Raw genomic sequence first — 17620 nt, 5'->3', positions numbered from 1 at the left:
GCAGGAGAAGACTCTAGCTGTGTAAGAGCATCACAGGTGAGTGAAGCACACAGAGCTATGAATGTACTTTTTTCACCCTGGTTGTTAAGAGTTTAGAATTGAGTTTTATAACCAGGTAAAAAAGGACATGGGATGAATGGGTCATCGTCTCTCATGTTTCTATTCTATATGTATGTGCTTCATGCTTACCTTTTTATTAATGAATTACAAGCTCTGGATTTCATTTTTTCTTTATTTTTATTATAATTTATCTATAATTATATATATAATTTATTTATAATTAATACACACACACACACACACATATATATATATATATATATACATATATATAAAACAGAGAGATAAATTGATTTGTCAAAGCTGGTCCAGTCAATTAATGGCTAAACTGAGATTTCCACTTAGTCTACTGTTCTTTCCAAAAATACTAGTTAACACTCTTAACAGTGAATTATGGCTGAATGCAAAATAAGGATTAAAAAGATATTGATAGGCCATAGATGGGCACAAAACATAGGTTACTGGGATGCTAGGTGTGGCAAGCCAGAAGAGGGCATTGACCACAGAATCAGGACGTGCTCAGCACCAAAGAAAACCTATTACTGTTGACAATTTTTCCTGAGGCTGGTCTGATCATTGCACATTATAATTATCTCCAGTAATGCATTTTACTATTTAACAATCTCTGCTTGCTCTTTCTTCATGTACCATTATTCTAAGAACTGTCTTGATTTTCTGTATATGTATATTTGTATATATTTACATATATTTGCATATATGTATGTATACATCAATATATATTCATATATGTTTATAAAAGCTGAGTCTTTTCTTCTACTTCCTTTTTTTAAAAAAAAATGTATTATGGGGATTCCAGAAGATAGTAATAGTGGTGGGCATAGTTTCTGATGCAACCCAAATCCCCATATAAAAACAGAGAAAATTTAAAGTAAAACCAAAGAATGAAAGACAATATTTAGAATAACTAGGAGACAAGTTATCCTCATGAGGTAAAAAAATACAAGTGAGTAAGGACAATCCTTCAACATCCCTAAGATCCACATACTATGCAGGAAGAAGTAATGTGAAGCAACCCAGGGTCTAAGAACACAGGAACTATGAAACAGCCAACAGATATTCACAAAGTGCAATGGGTCAGTTCAGGAGCTGCTGCTAAAACCTTGATAGGTTTTACCCACTCTGGTGGCAGGTGGATATAAGAGCTTGCCGTGGAACTGCAAGGGACTGGCGCAGCCTAGTTTCTGTGATCTCTGAAACCTGGCCCGCTAGGGTTCTCTCCCAAAGTAGACTGCGACACTGAGGAAAACTGCTGAGAATAGAAATGAAATAAGATAAAGGACAAGAGAGGCAATGGAAAGAATGTCCTGATAAAAGTGGGAGAGGGGAAAGAACCAGAGAGAAAGAAATATCTTACACAGGTAAGTAATTAAATCATCTCCTTCAGAGAGGAATTGCTTTTGATTTTGCTTTATCCCCGATGTCACCAACAACCCAGAACTATGGTAGGAACTTAACTTTCAGACTGAGGGTTTTGTGGGCCACACAAGAAGTTTTAATTCTGTCCCCTAAACATAAATCCATGCCTCCACCCGTGCCAAGTCTAAGACTATTTCCTTTCTCTCTCTTTTTTTCTATTGTAAGATGGTTACTGTATTTTAAAAAGTTTTTTGTTGAAATATAGTTAATTTACAATGTTGTGTTAGTTTCAACTGTATAGCTACGTGATTCAGTTATACATTTTTTTTCAGATTCTTTTCCATTATAGATTATTACAATAAATTGAGTATAGTTCCTACTGACTATAGCAGTAGGTCCTTGTTGTTTATCTATTTTGTATATAGTAGTGTATATGTTAATCCCAAACTCCTAAATTAGCCCTCCCCCCACCCCCCCATCCCAGCTATCCCCCTTAGGGGGATATTTCCTTTCCAGTGGTGGGTTGATTTATCCTAATGCACTCTCTAAGAAAGTTATTTCAAGTTTTCTGTTGTACTAAAGTATCTCTTATCTGTCCACCATATTCTAGGGGCTTGCAGCTTAGTTTCCAGTCCTAAACATGTGTGGCTAGTTAAAAGCCTGGCTCTGAGCCCTCAGGAACTGAGAGATGCCCTCAGGTCAAAAGAAACTTTCGATTCGGCTTACCAGTGCGCAATCGTTCTTTATTCTTTGCTGGTTCCGATTGTTTTCATTACTAGAGCTCAGACTTATTTAAAGTTTATTATGTTTTATCTAGCATTTTAGGTGTTCTACGCCAGAAGAAATTTTTCTAGATATTTAGACTGGCCAATTGCTTAACATAGAAACTTCATTTATCTATGTGCCGTTATGCATTCAGTCTCATGGCTTTAAATATGTGCCTCCCAAACTGACCTCTCAGTCAAGGTCTCTCTGAACTCTAGATTCATCTAACTCCTCCCAAACTCACTCCACATACAGTCTTAATATCTCAGGACATGACCTCTCCAAACTTGCATTACTCAGGTCAAAAACCGTGTAATAATTCTTGTCTCCTTTCTTTGCCTTCCATCCTTTATTGTCATGTATCAGAATCCCTATGGCTCTACCTTCTAAGCGTATCTAGAATTACCTGTCACCACCTCCGCGATTAACACCATGAACTAAATCACACCAACTCTCGCGTGGATTATTGCAATAATTGACACTCCCGTTTCTACCTTTTTCTTCTTATGGTCTCCTCTCAACATAGCCAGATTGACACTGTTAAAACACGGAGTTAGGTCATGTCACTCTTCTGCTCAAAACTCCCTTAAGGCTTATTTCACGTGCATTAAAAATCTAAATCCTTGGTGCACTATGGAAAACACTGCGGAGGTTCCTCAAAAAAATTAAAAATAGAACTACCGGGACTTGCCTGGCAGTCCAGTGGTTAAGTCTCTGCACTTCCACTGCAGGGGCGGGGGTGGCGGGTTTGATCCCTGATCAGGGAACTAAGATCCCACATGCCGGGCAGCGCGGCCAAAAAAAAATACAACTACCATATGATCCAGCAATTCCACTTTTGGGTATCTATCTGAAGAAAACAAAAGCTCTAATTTGAAAAGATATATGTACCCCCATGTTCATTGTAGCACTATTTACAACAGCCAAGATATGAAAGCAACCTGTCTACCAATAGATGAATGGATAAAGAAAATAAGAAAATGTGACTATATATGTGTGTGTGTGTGTGTGTGTGTGTGTATATATATATATATATATATATATATATATATGCAATGGAATATTATTCAGCCATAAAAAGGGAGTGAAATCTTGTCATGTGCAACAACATGGATGAATCCAGAGGGCATTATGCTAGGAGAATTAAGTCAGACAGAGAAAGACAAATACCATATGACCTCATTTTTTGTGGAATTGAAAACAAAACAAACAAACTGAAACTCATAGATAACAGAAAACAGATCGATGGTTACCAGAGGCAGAGAGGGAGGGTGCGGAGGTGGGTGAAATAGGTGAAGGGTGTCAAACGGTACACGTTTCCAGTTATTTTCATCACAGGGAAAATAATTCTGTAACTATATATGGTGATGGATGTTAACTAGACATATTGTGGTGATCATTTCTCAATATACAGAAACAATTAGTCTTTATACACTTGAAACTAATATAATGTTTACTTAATTTTTTTAAATTTTTGAATTTTTTTATTGAAGTATAGTTGATTTACAATGTTTCAGGTGTATGGCAAAGTGATTCAGTTTTATATATATATATATATATATATACATAAATACATGTATTCTCTTTCCGATTCTTTTCCATTATAGGTTATTACAAGATATTGAAGAAACGAATATAATGTTATATGTCAATTAATACCTCAATTTAAAAAATCTAAATCCTTATAAGGCTCCATGTCACACCTGTCTGATCCCATCACCTACTACTGTACCCCTTTTTACTCTGCACAAGACACAGAGACCTCCTTCCTATTCTTCAAACACACTGGGTACATTTCTTCTTCAGAATCTCTGCACTGCTGTTTTCTGTACCTGTAATGGTCTTCCACCAGATATCTATGTGGTTCCTTTCTTTACTTCTTTCAAGTCTTTGCTGAAGTGTCACTGTCCACCCTATTTAAATGAATCCCCTGCTGCAGCAGCTCAACCCTATTATATTTTTATAGCACTTAACATCTTCTGTCGATACTATATACTATGTAATGTAGTTTTTTCTCATGTTTATTTCCTGTTTCCCCATACTAGAATGTGAGCTTCATGAGGTCAGGGATAGTGTCCTTACTTTTATTCTCTGATGTATCCACAGTACCTAGAAAAGTGCCTGGTCACACTGTACTCACAGGGCCACATCTGCCAACCTGTTATCAGAACCGCACTATGTAGTCAAATTCATCTTGAAAGATTTCCATCAAATAAAACATTTCAAATTTCTATTACATTTAGATTGTCTTGAGCGAGCCTTAAATCTATGTTTGTTTCTTATCAATATTTATTCTACTTTCAGAAACTCAAGATTATCTTTAAAATGAATCTGTATAAATATTTATTATTATTTGCTTCTTTTCTTTCACTCTACCCCAGTTTCCAGTCTAGCAAATTTAAATTATTTCAGTTAATTGCTAATAGATTTCAAGGGACTCTAGAATACTCTCAGAGGACTTATGGTACTTTGTGTCACACAATATGATGAAGGGACGGATACTGAAATACAGCATTATCTATTTTTCATTATTATCTCTATTATTACTTCCTACTATCTGGGTTTAATTGCTACATTTCTAAGCAGATATATTAGAAGCCTTTTTGTACAAATACAAAATGTAGAATACCTTTGAGCAGCTCATATAACACTTGTACTCTCAATATTGGTTAATAGGTATTGAGAGGATCTTTGAAATAAACTTCATATTCATGCAGTAAAACACTGCATAACTGACATCACCTCTCCCAGTCTCTGCTGCTGGGACTTAAAAAGGTGTCATATTTCCTTTAGTAGATTTTTCATAATGCCATTGAACATTACATGGTAAAAAGCTGACCCCATCTCTTTTCTGGCATATTATGAGCCACTTTAAGCCTGTCAGCTTTCAAACTACAATCCAAAGCACATGACTGCTACTTGCCTATAGGCTGCAGTTCTTCATCATCCAACTTTATTTGAGCTTACTTGGACACAATGAGACAACTTCAGCTGCAGGGTATGAGAGGAGGCAAAATGTTGGAGCAGTACAGATGAGAAAATATGATTATGATTCCCTCTGTGTACCTGTTTATGGCCACTAGAGGGGTCTCTATTAATCAGCATGGCTTTCCTCTCCTAACACTGCTTAATCCTTAAGATATTAGATCCAGATCTTCCTAAAGCTATTTTCCTCTTTCAAGCTACATGGTTGTACTGCATGCTTTATGGATTACTGGACATAGAATTAGCAAACCCAATCTCTTGTTGTGTAATCAAAAAGACATTAATTAATCCACCAAAAAGAACTTTGTTTTGATATATGATTATATATATGTATATATGCATACACATATATACACATATGCACACATACATATATAATCAGAAATATCAACAGAGATGAGATCTACTCTTTGATGTTATTGACAGCTGTTGGGGCATGATTTTACTTGCTATCATCCTAATGGAGTTACAACTAAGAAGGTAAAAGTCTAAGCTGGTGCTTCAATAATAAGGTGATATGCTATATTTAGACAGGATTCTTACCATAGCAAGCAACTTAAAACCCAACCAAACTGGCCAGAACATATAAGGAACCTATTGATTGCTGTAATGAGAAGTCCAAGAGTAAGGACTGGCTTTAGATAAGCCTTAATTCAGGGGCTTCAATGAAGTAACTGAAGCCTGATTCTCTACTTCTCTGAACTTGGCTTTTTTTAATGCACTGTCTTCACGCTGAAGTAAGGCTTCCCCTCCTGGTTTCAAGATGGCTATTATTGCCTCAGGATTCATACTTTTTTTCAGCTTCAAGTCCACAAAATGGAACTTTTCTCTGTTAACAGATAAACAAATGTTTTGGGTTTGCTCATTGCCCAAATTAAGTTGCAAGTAAATCCCCCAATCAATTACTCTAGTCAAAGGGATGTGAAAGGATGATTGGCTTAAACCAACACAACTTAACAACACAACACAACAAAACAAAACTCACCCCTGAAGCTAAGGGTAAGGAAAACCTCATCCAAACCACATGGCCTGAAATGTAAGATAGGATGTTTCCCCAAACAAAGGTAGGGGGGAGATGAATACATACTGTACTAGGGCCCTGGACCTGGTAACCACTAAAGTTTCTCTTCTTGTTTCAGGTTTATAATTTCTGTAGAGTTGGCAAGTTCTCCTCCAATATGGCAATGGACGACTTGTCCAGTGGTCAACCCAACACATCATCTGTTACAAGCAAGGATGAAGCCATAAAGTGAGCAGAGAAACCTGGAATTAGCTGCTGACCTAGCAACACTGATTGTCGTCACAAGTGAGTTAAGGAATAATGATTGCTAATGAATTGAAGTTTAAATAAAAATACTTTTAAGTTCTTTATTGTTAGTTGAGCCATCTCCCCGCTTTCCCTTTAGAGGAAGAACCATTTCCATGGTTATAAACACTCTTTTTTTTTTTTTCAGAGCAAGGTAAGAGTGTCCAAACCATCCTAGGATTTAATAATAGCCCATACCAAGCTTTTGTCTTTATGTATATGTACACACTAAATGTGAGAAACACACCTTATTAATTACTATATTCTTAGAATGTATTTTCGCATGTGATTATTTAATGCTTCCCTATAATATTTTGGTATCGAAATTTCTGTCACACCAAGTAAATGACATATATATAAAAGTACATACATCTAGGTTAAGAATTCTAAAACACCAAACTAACACATTCAGAGACCTAATTTCACCTACTGCAATCAGTTGGTAGCTGAGTTTTTGTGTCTAAACCTGTCTGGGAAGAATCTGTAATCTGGAAAAGGTATGTTTGTCTAAAAGCCAAAGGTACTCCCTTTTTAATGTGCCATAAGAAATATTTCTGGAAGGACTATCTTTCCCCACCTCTGTGTGTGTGTATTTGCGTATCTGTGTGTGGTGTGTGTGTGTGTGTGTGTGTGTGTGTGTGTGTGTGTGTGTGTGTGTGTGTGTGTGTGTGTGTGTGTGTGTGTAGGGCAGGAAGTAGGAAGGAAGGAAAGAAACTGAGGAGCTATATTTATGTTTTTACTGTTTTAAGAACTGAATGAAGGACAATGGAAATTACATCCAGATAACAGATTTATGGATTAACAAATGATTGCTTTTGCTGTTTGTACCATTTATAGTTTTGACCCATAAAGAATGGGGCTTTTGTGAGCAAATGTGGTTAAGCTCGTTATTTCAGTAGAAACCTATCATTACAGAAAGTCTTAACTGGAGCTACTGGAAGATGTGGTATCCCACATTCTCTCATGTTATTTAAGTATTACCAAGGCAAGTGAAAGCTAGCATCCTTCCCAGTCTGGGGTGCATTTCATAAACATAACTGCCAATAGCTAAAACTGACTCTCAGCCTCTTTTGCACTGAAGTTGGTGACCTCACTGGCTCAAAATGACTCTTTGTACCTGTCATAACCAAGTATATTTAGCCATTTGTGCAGCTAAGATTTGTGTCTAAACCTGTTAAGCAGAATCTTATTTCTTGGAAATAGCTTTGCACATCCTATAAACCACACCCTCTTTATTGCACACAGCTGTGGCACAGCTCCTTATAATTGCCAGAAAGCTCCTCGTGGTATTCTCACACTGGAAGACCTGAAACACAGTTATATACATTTATAAACATTTTATGAAAACAGAGATAAAATGCTTTCAGAAGATTATCTCTGTCAAATTTTGACAACTAGAGAAATCCAGAAAATAATATTCTAACCTTTTTTGGAAAAGAAAGCACATGTCCACAACCATCCCATCTCTCTGCACAGTGGACCGTGTCAGGAAGCCGAGTCACGGCAGGTATTTCCCCCAGATCCCTTTGTCTTTATGCAGCAAATCAAGCCTCGGGCCTGGCCCTTTCTGCCTCTCCAGCTTCATCTCAACCAAGCCCTTCTCCTAGCACTACCCTCTAGGACACTGAACCACTCACTGATCATCACAACGAGACTTTGTTCTGACTGTCCCTTCTGGCTGAAATGCCCAGTAACTCCTGTTCCTAAAATAAGGAACGACTGAAGAGGCCCTTTCCAGTCAGGGCAGGTTCTCCCATTGAACCTAAGAAATGAGCCACTTCTACAAAAAGATTGACACCTCTCTTTTGCAAGAATGGAGCAAACCATTTTTTAGGCTTTTTAATGTTAATTTAATATGTTAGTTAATTATTAATGTAGTTACTTGTTTCTAGGACCCCGTTGCCCATGTCTATACATATTTGTTGGATGGGATTTTCCTCTTTCTGATTCTAATTCCCACATCTAACCATCCGGCCAAGACTTTCTCTCAACAATTTTATCTTCCCTGTCTCTTCTCTTCTAAATATTCTCCAACCCACTCCACTTCCAAGTCATTCTAATTATGGAGAAAAAAACCCTGGTATTTTCTAACATTAAATTATATCACTTCACAATTCATATGAATCTATGATCTACCAACAGAAGGCAGACTTTCAAGCTACTTTAAATTTAACTTATATGTTTCTGTTGGACCCTTGTGCATCTCCATTCCCCACAAGTTGCGTGTCTTGAACCTAAATCTAAAACACACTTGATAGTCAACAAACTGTCTATGTGTATAAATGTCTACTCCTTCAAAAAGGAGTTTAAAATAAAACAAACACAGCCATTAGCTTGGGAAATAGAAGGAAATAAATGAATTTATCACTTTGCCAAGTTCAATAAACTCAATTTTGAATGTTAAAAGTACCCTGATGATTCATCAGTAAATAAACAAATACTCAAAGAACAAATATATGCAAAGGTGATACAGTCCTCTTTCCTTTTTTCTTAAACTACAGATTGGTAGAAACTCTGAAGACTTTAGACTTTTGTGCACATGAATGGCATGGATTTTAAAAATTCTGTTGAGAATATTTGATTTATGGTTACTATGTCCCAGGCCCTGGATTGTGAGGGTACGTAAGCAAAGAACTCACTGGCTAGTAGAGGAGATGAACACATGCAGGAAAGTATAAATCCAATGGCACTGGCAATACCACATATATTTTGTAGTAATGTGATGTGTCCAGTGCCACGTTTGTGTAGGCAAACGCCAGGGTTAAAGGAGTACAGGGGAGGGAAGAACTTAATTCTGCTTGGGGGTAGGGAGAAGAGATTCCCAGAAAGCTACTGATTTCAGAATTGACATTTGAGCTAGTCTCGAGGGTTGGGTCACAGTTCACCAGAAGCGGAAGAAAGACATTTCTGGCAGAGGAAGCAACCAAAGGCTCAGGGAAGGAAGTGTTGGAAATGGTGAGTGTGGGTGGGGATGGAATGTGGGTATGGACGGCACTAGTAGTAACAAGGACAAAGTTGTACTGTTTGGGTAGGGCATGGCTGTGAAGCACTGGTAGACCAGGCTATAAAGTATTTAGCTCTGGAAATATTAGGGAATTGTCAAGAGAGAAATCGTGTCTTCTATGTTAGAGGTTCTTGCTAATAGACCTCCCCTGCAGGAAAGACTATGCCTCACTTTAGCATTCGTATCTTGGTTTTTCAGCATCTAGCTTGTATTTTGAGCCCCTCAAGAATTTGTAGATTTGTCACAGTGTGCTCTTTTTATGCACCTGGTTTATATAAGAGTATCTAGGGAAGTTCTTTTCTTTGGCTCAAGTCAAACACAGTCTGTGTCCTCTATTACGGTGTGACTGCATTTACCCAAAAAGACATTTCCTTGAAAAATGTTTTACAGTCATTTACGTCCAAGAAGAATCCATTCTAGAAAAAAAACCTTGAATAAAATTGAGAGAGACAGAGCGAGCCTAGAAACACAGAGCAACTTTTGGGTAAAGGAAAAAAATCTCTGTGTTTCTGTACTTTGAGTGAATGCCCTATTCCACGGGCCTTTCAAGGTCTATTGACGCTATTTGATTCTTACAGAAAGTAGGCTCTTAGCAGGAAGCAGAAGCCCCAGTTGTCCAATCACCTCTGCATTTCTCATGATGGAGCAAGAAGAACTGGGATTTTCACAAACCCCGCTTACTTATAAAGTCAGAAAATAATAAATGTCCTGTCTCTATTGGTCACAGGCGTCATATCTATGCTTTGCCAACAGCTATTCCAAAACCAATCTGTCATTTTGCCTTTGTTGAAATTAAAACACTTAATTTCTTAATTCTATTTCAGCTATGGGTTTATTTCACTGTCACTAATGGATAAATGATTCAGACACTGGAATTGTTTTCATTCCATAACATTGGGAGTAAGGATGACAATATATGCTAATTCTAACAAAATGAACACTTAAATGTGCAGGAAATTACAGAGTGACTAAGCATGTTATAAAAAGAAGAGTTTGTTTCAGTCACATATAATTTAAAACTCAGAACATTTATCTTTAATTACAGATTCATCAATAAAATTACTGTTACCAAATTTGGCCAATACACGGGGCACATGTTGATTTATTCCAGTCATTTTAGAAAATTTAGAATTCTACTATAATGATTTTTCTTGAGAAGGGGCACTATTGCTTACTTGTGTCTTATGATATTAAGACATTTCTATATTTGGTAATTATATTATAAAAGACACCGTATGATCCACCATGTACTAAAAACTGTCTATTTTAATGGAATTCTCTATAAATTCCTACCTATAAATGAAAAGAAGATAACACAATCATAGACTATTAGATCTGTCAGAGAAGAGTAGAGAACCGATATTTGTGAGAAGTCGACCGAAGATCTACCATTGTGTTTTAAATATCATATCTCATTTTAATCTTTAGCAACACTCTGAATAGTATCCCCATTTGCTATTTAAGAATGTAAGTCTCAGAAAGATTAAGACATATACTCATAGGTACACATTTAGGCAGTCTACCTGGCACTGAACTTACTTTACCTGTTCAGAAACTTTATATCAGAAAAAGAAATAATCTGGGACGAAAATGTGTTAAGAAGCATAATTAAACGCCTGATTTGTTCTCAGGCAGGGAAGGGCAGCAAGGAAATACATAAAATATCTCAAAAGGTGAGATGGCTAAGTTCATAACTGAGGATGTTAAAGGGTCCTCAGAAATTCTTGAATCCACAAAACCAACACCAGCTGAGTCAGAGAAGTTAAGTGACTTGCCAAAAATCAAAAATCTGAGAAGTGGCAAAACAGGGAACCAAGTCCAGAGATGGCTAGGGTTGAAGAACAAGCTTTGATTAGGCACTTACTGCACACAAAATGCTGGGCTGGGCTGTAGAGACAAAAAAAAGTATGTGGTACACCCCGAGGAGATTCGAGCCTGTCTTGGGCTGGGAGCAGCTCCAGGCTGTCCACGGCTCACCTCACTGCCATTGCAGGCACAGCTGCATACTTGATGATGACTCCAGGGGCCTATCACTCTCAACACAGCTGACTTCTTACAGAGGAGCTGGTCCTGAAGAAATTGCCCATTTACGCACTAGTAAATATTCAAATATTTACTAGACCAGAAATTTCTATAACCCTTTAATGTTGTGGCTTTATTCAAAATATTGACCCTGGGGCTTCCCTGGTGGCGCAGTGGTTGAGAGTTCGCCTGCCGATGCAGGGGACACGGGTTCGTGCCCCGGTCCGGGAAGATCTCACGTGCCGCGGAGCGGCTGGGCCCGTGAGCCATGGCCGCTGAGCCTGCGCGTCCGGAGCCTGTGCTCCGCAACGGGAGAGGCCACAACAGTGAGAGGCCCACATACCACAAAAAAAAAAAAAAAAAAAAAAAAAAAAGACCCTGGTTTTTTATGTGCTTCTTTTCATAGCATCTTTCTGCAAGATAGGTTTTATTTCAAATGAGTCACACTATGGCTTTTAAAAATATGCTTGTGCACATTTACTACTGTCCTCTAGTGGATGGAATCGCAGACCAGCTTACTAAGTACTAGTTACCATCTCATAACAATTCTGGGAAGAAACCATAGAATATTTTACTTTCAAAGCTCGGGTGAGCCTTAGAGAGCATTATAACAATATCATCACTACTATCATTATCGCCTTCAGGGTCTTTCCAATGTACTTGGTTATCGTTTTAATTTGTGAGTTCCTTCCTTTGAAGTTTAGACTTTATGGGGGTGGGAAGTCAGAAATCATCTACAGGAAGGAACGAGGCCACCAAGGATCCATTTGAAGTCAGAAAACGGATTATAGCAAAATGGGGATTCAAATCCATGTGCCCTCTCACTGCTCTCCACTCTCCACCAAACTGCCCCTCTTTTCCAGTCACACCATGATGTCCTGGCCACATGAACTGTCTCTCTGTTCACATCCCAGGGCACCTTTAAAAATTAAACTATTTACGAATTATAAAAATAACACAAAACTGGTTTTCATGCTTTCACGTGGTGTTTAAATCTATTTAATTCTTTATAGGGACTTTTGAATGGATATTCAGTTAGGAAGATCATTATCAAAGTGGATAGAATAATGTTATTCTACCATAAACTTATTTCTACTGTTAAAAAACAACCTTATTTTATTTATTTTTTATTTTATTTATTTATTTTTTTGTGTGGTACGCGGGACTCTCCCGTTGCAGAGCACAGGCTCCGGACGCGCAGGCTCAGCGGCCATGGCTCACGGGCCCAGCCGCTCCGCGGCATGTGGGGTCTTCCCAGACCGGGGCACGAACCCGTGTCCCCTGCATCGGCAGGCGGACTCTCAACCACTGCGCCATCAGGGAAGCCCATAAAACAACCTGATTTTAAACTTTTAACTGCATAGAGATCTTTATAGACATTAGGGATATATGGACCCATGAGATATATCAAAGGTGAGTTATGTTTATCCTACAAATTTACTTACACATACTTTGACAATTTACGGTGTTTTTATTCAGATAAAGTTGATGTACAATATTATGTTTGTGTCAGGTATACAACATAGTGACTCAACATTTATACACATTACCAAATGATCACCATGGTAAGTCTAGTAACCTTCTGTCCCCATACGAAGTTATCATGCTGTTACTGACCATGTTCCTGTGGCTTCTGTATTTTATAACTGGAAGTTTGTACCTCTTAATCCCTTGCACCTATTATGCCCAAACCCCTGCATCCCTCCCCTCTGGCAACCACCCGTTTGTTCTCTGTATCTATGAGTCTGATTTGGTTTGGTTCGGTTTGTTTTCTAGATACCACATATAAGTAATATTATATGGTACTCGTCTTTACCTTATTTCACTTAGCATGATAACATACGCTCTAGATCCATCCATGTTGTCACAAATGGCAAGATTTCATTTTTCTTTATGGCTGAGTAATACTGCATTTTTGTGTGTGTGTATATATGTATATAAATACAGATAGATAGATACACAGATAGATATATAGATAGATAGGTACTCAGGTTGCTTCCATATCTTGGCTATTATAAACAATGCTGCTATAAACACTGGGGTGCACATATCTTTTTGAATTAGTGTTTTTGTTTTCCTTGGGTAAATACCGTAAAATGAAATTTCTGGATCATATGGTATTTCTATTTTTAATTTTTTGACGAACCTCCATACATTTTTCCAAAAGTATGTGGCTGCACTAATTCACATTCCCACCAACAGTGCACAAGGGTTCCCGTTTCTCCACATCCTCGCCAACATTTATTATTTGCTGTCCTTTTGATGATGGCCATTCTGACAGGTGTGAAGTGATATCTCATTGTAGTTTTGATTTGCATTTCCCTGATTAGTGATGTTGAGCATCTTTTCTTGTGCCTGTTGGCCATCTGTATGTCTTCTTTGGGAAAAAGTCTATCCAGGTCTTCTGCCCATTTTTAAAGTGAGTTGTTTGTTTTTTTGATGTTGAATTGCATGAGTTCTTTGTATACTTTGGATATTAATCCCTTATCAGATACACCATTTGCAAATATCTTCTCCCATTCAGTAGGCTGTCTTTCATTTTGTCGATGGTTTCCCTCACTGTGAAAAGTTTTTTAGTTTGATGTAGTCTCTTTTGTTTATTTTTGCTTTTGTTTCCCTTGCTTGAGGAGACAGATCCAAAAGTATATTGCTAAGACCACTGTCAAAAAACATACTGCCTAGGTTTTCTTCTAGGAGTCTTCTTACACTTAAGTCTTTAATCCATTTTGAATTTATTTTTGTGCATGATGTGAGAGTAGTCCAGTTTGATTCTTTTGCATGTAGCTGTCCAGTTTTCCCAAAAGCATTTATTGGAGAGGATGTAATGTACAGCACAGGGAACTAGCCAAATATTTTATAATAACTTTTTGTAGAGTATAATCTATAATAATATTGAATCACTATATTGTACACCTGAAACTATATTATACATCAGCTATACTTCAATTAAAAAAAAAGAGTGGAGTCTCTGTTTCCTATAGTCCTCCAGCTGTCACAAGCCTGCAGGTTTTTATTTGTTTATTTTTTAATATGTGGTCTTAATTATTTATTTATTTTTGGCTGTGTTGGGTCTTCGTTTCTGTGCGAGGGCTTTCTCTAGTTGCGGCGAGTGGTGGCTACTCTTCATCGCAGTGTGCGGGCCTCTCACTGTCGTGGCCTCTCTTGTTGCGGAGCACAGGCTCCAGATGCGCAGGCTCAGTAGCTGTGGCTCACGGGCCTAGTTGCTCCGCGGCATGTGGGATCTTCCCAGACCAGGGCTCGAATCCGTGTCTCCTGCATTGGCAGGCAGATTCTCAACCACTGCGCCACCAGGGAAGCCCGCCTGCAGGTTTTTAAAGCCAGATGTTGGAGGCTTATCTTCCTGGTGCAGGTCCCCCAGGCTGGGAAGCCCGATGTGGGGCTTAGGCCCCTGGCTCCTTGGAGAGCACCTCTACAACTGTGATATTCCTCCCGTTTGTGGGTTGCCAAATGGGGGCATAGGTCTTGCCTATAATGTGTCTCTGCCCCTCCTACTTATCTTGATGTGGCTCCTTCTTTATATTTTTAGCTTTAGAAAATCTTGTCTGCTAGTTTTCAGGTCATTCTCATAGATAGTTGTTCTGTAAATAGTTGTGATTTTGGTGTACCTGTTGGAAGAGGTGAGCTCAAGGTCTTCGTACTCCACCAGCTTGGGGCTTCTTCGGTCCCTAATGCTTTTTTTTAAGCCTACGTATACCTTAGGCTTGAAATACTTAGTTTTAGTCCTTGACAATAACACTTAAATACATTAATTCTCAGGTTTCTCGTACATAAAGCTGACCCTCATATTTTTGTAACGTTTAACAGAAATAAGGTTTTTTGAGTGCCTGTCTCCCTTTATGGTGCAGCATAAAAGATAAACAATAGTTTCCCTCTACCCATTAGTCCCAGTACCACCAAAACTTCATTCTAAAATTCAAAGTAATATTTAATAAGCTTGTTTGCCATAATTTTCAAGATACTTTGGTAAAAGCAAATCATACAAGGCACTTAATATATTATTAGCTACATGTAACTACGAAAGCTGCTAAGAAGCTTATGATTTTGGTTCTATCCAAGAATCAAAAGTACTGTGCATAAATGTAAGTGTATGATTTTACGGACTGTTGGGTTTTTCTTTCCTTTATCACCTCTTTATAACAGTGTTAATTAACGGAGGAGACATGATCCTTTTCATGCATTCTGTAGCATTGAGGATACTCATCTGTTGATGAAAGTGCTTTCCCCATCCAGACATCTTTTTTCAGTAGTTACAGAAGTTGATACAAATCTTAACTATTTAAATGACTTTATGAATTTCTACTTAGTCACATCAATTCTTGTGAAATTTTATGTGATTTGTAATACAGCAACCGTAGAGCATCAGATATTAACATTTGTGAATGATTTTCTTAAAAAAAATTTTCCATCTTAGTGTTTAGGAGATAAACAAGAAGATAAAATGTGTTAAAGGTCAGAGTATAATGCACTACACACCACCTTTCAGTTTCAAATGGAAGTTTATAAACTTCAGAAAAACCTAAATGACACAAATCATTTTTTATTGATTTAATATCTTTTTATTGAATTATAGTTGATTTTTACATAAATCATTTTTGAAACAGATGGATTTTTACCCTTTTTCTTTCTCCTCCCATTATATCAACACATCAAGGATGAATGAGTTCCTTTCAAACCTGAATTTTACAATCTACTGAGTGAGAAAATTATTGTCAAAAAGAGCTGCCTATACATGCCACTGTGTGATTTAGCTCATTCATACGTGTTACCCTTGAAATGTTTACTCTTACAAAAAAGGAAATGAAATAATGCTAAAAGTCAACATTTTATTCATAATATAAGGCCTTAAATTTTAATCCAAGTGAATGTGTGACCATATGTCCAGATTTGTACCTGTTGTCCAGAATAATTATTATTAGTGACCCTTTCATTCTCAAAATTGTCCTAGTTTGAATGATAAAGTTAAAGGTTTCCTTAATTTTTGGTAATCTTATAATTTGCAAATAGCATGTATATTAATTTGCATAAATAAGTGAACTCTTCTGCTTCCAAGATAATAGCAACAGGAAGTTAAAATATGCCATATTCACATCCAAAATGAGGTTGTTGAATGGATTTCAGTTTTATTTTTACCTATAACTCAATAATATAATTTTTAAATTCAGTGGAATTGAATACTTCCTTTATATGAACTATTTATTCTCTAATGTTTTTGATTAATTTTCAGAGTAAAACATTTAATAAAAGCAAAGCAAGGGAATAAGCAAAATTACCTATACTACTACTCCTAGGTACATATATTTTTGGCAAAATTAGGATTGTACTGTTTACACAGTTTTGTATCCTGCTTTTTTACTTGTCATCATATCATGACTATTTTACTGATTAAATAGTCTCCAAAATATAATTTCCATGCCTATGTAATGTTCCAAAGACGGTACATGTTGCTATTTACTTGACCATTGCCCTAATATAGCTCATTTAGGGTGCTGCCAATCTTTTCTTATTATATAAATAACTTTCTCTGCAGTTGTTTTAACAGAACATTAATTAGATTAAATCTTCACTTAAATTTCCTTGATTGCAAAGCAAGACAAAGTACACAACACACTTCTTTTCTTGAATTTTATTTTATTTTTTATACAGCAGGTTCTTATTAGTCATCAATTTTATACACATCAGTGTATACATGTCAATCCCAATCGCCCAATTCATCACACCACCCCCCCACTCCCCCCGCTGCTTTCCCCCCTTGGTGTCCATACGTTTGTTCTCTACATCTGTGTCTCAATTTCTGCCCTGAAAACCGGTTCATCTGTACCATTGTTTTAGGTTCCACATATATGCGTTAATATACGATATTTGTTTTTCTCTTTCTGACTTACTTCACTCTGTATGACAGTGTCTAGATCCATCCATGTCTCAACAAATGACCCAATTTCGTTCCTTTTTATGGCTGAGTAATATTCCATTGTATATATGTACCATATCTTCTTTATCCATTCGTCTGTCAGTGGGCATTTCAGTTGCGTCCATGACCTGGCTATTGTAAATAGTGCTGCAATGAACATTGGGGTGCATGT

The 17620-nt window shown here is 37.3% G+C and overlaps 2 long non-coding RNA genes across 3 annotated transcripts in view; one reads left to right on the top strand and one right to left on the bottom strand.

The window, feature by feature from the left end:
• The window catches only part of LOC132520373 (uncharacterized), a 176317-nt gene that overhangs the window by 41031 nt on the left and 117666 nt on the right, over nucleotides 1–17620 (bottom strand). The gene's annotated exons all lie outside the window — the stretch shown is intronic.
• LOC132520372 (uncharacterized) overlaps nucleotides 1–17620 on the top strand; it is a 69288-nt gene that overhangs the window by 10241 nt on the left and 41427 nt on the right. For both annotated transcript variants that reach the window (XR_009540533.1, XR_009540534.1), the window contains one exon: nucleotides 6327–6493. This is a non-coding gene — a long non-coding RNA (uncharacterized LOC132520372). The remainder of the gene's footprint in view (nucleotides 1–6326; nucleotides 6494–17620) is intronic.

The sequence above is a fragment of the Lagenorhynchus albirostris genome, chromosome 5, assembly GCF_949774975.1.
Source record: "Lagenorhynchus albirostris chromosome 5, mLagAlb1.1, whole genome shotgun sequence".
NCBI lineage: Eukaryota > Metazoa > Chordata > Mammalia > Artiodactyla > Delphinidae > Lagenorhynchus > Lagenorhynchus albirostris.
The sequence above is the reverse complement of the archived record's forward strand: the minus strand, read 5'-3'. Positions and strand labels throughout refer to the sequence as shown.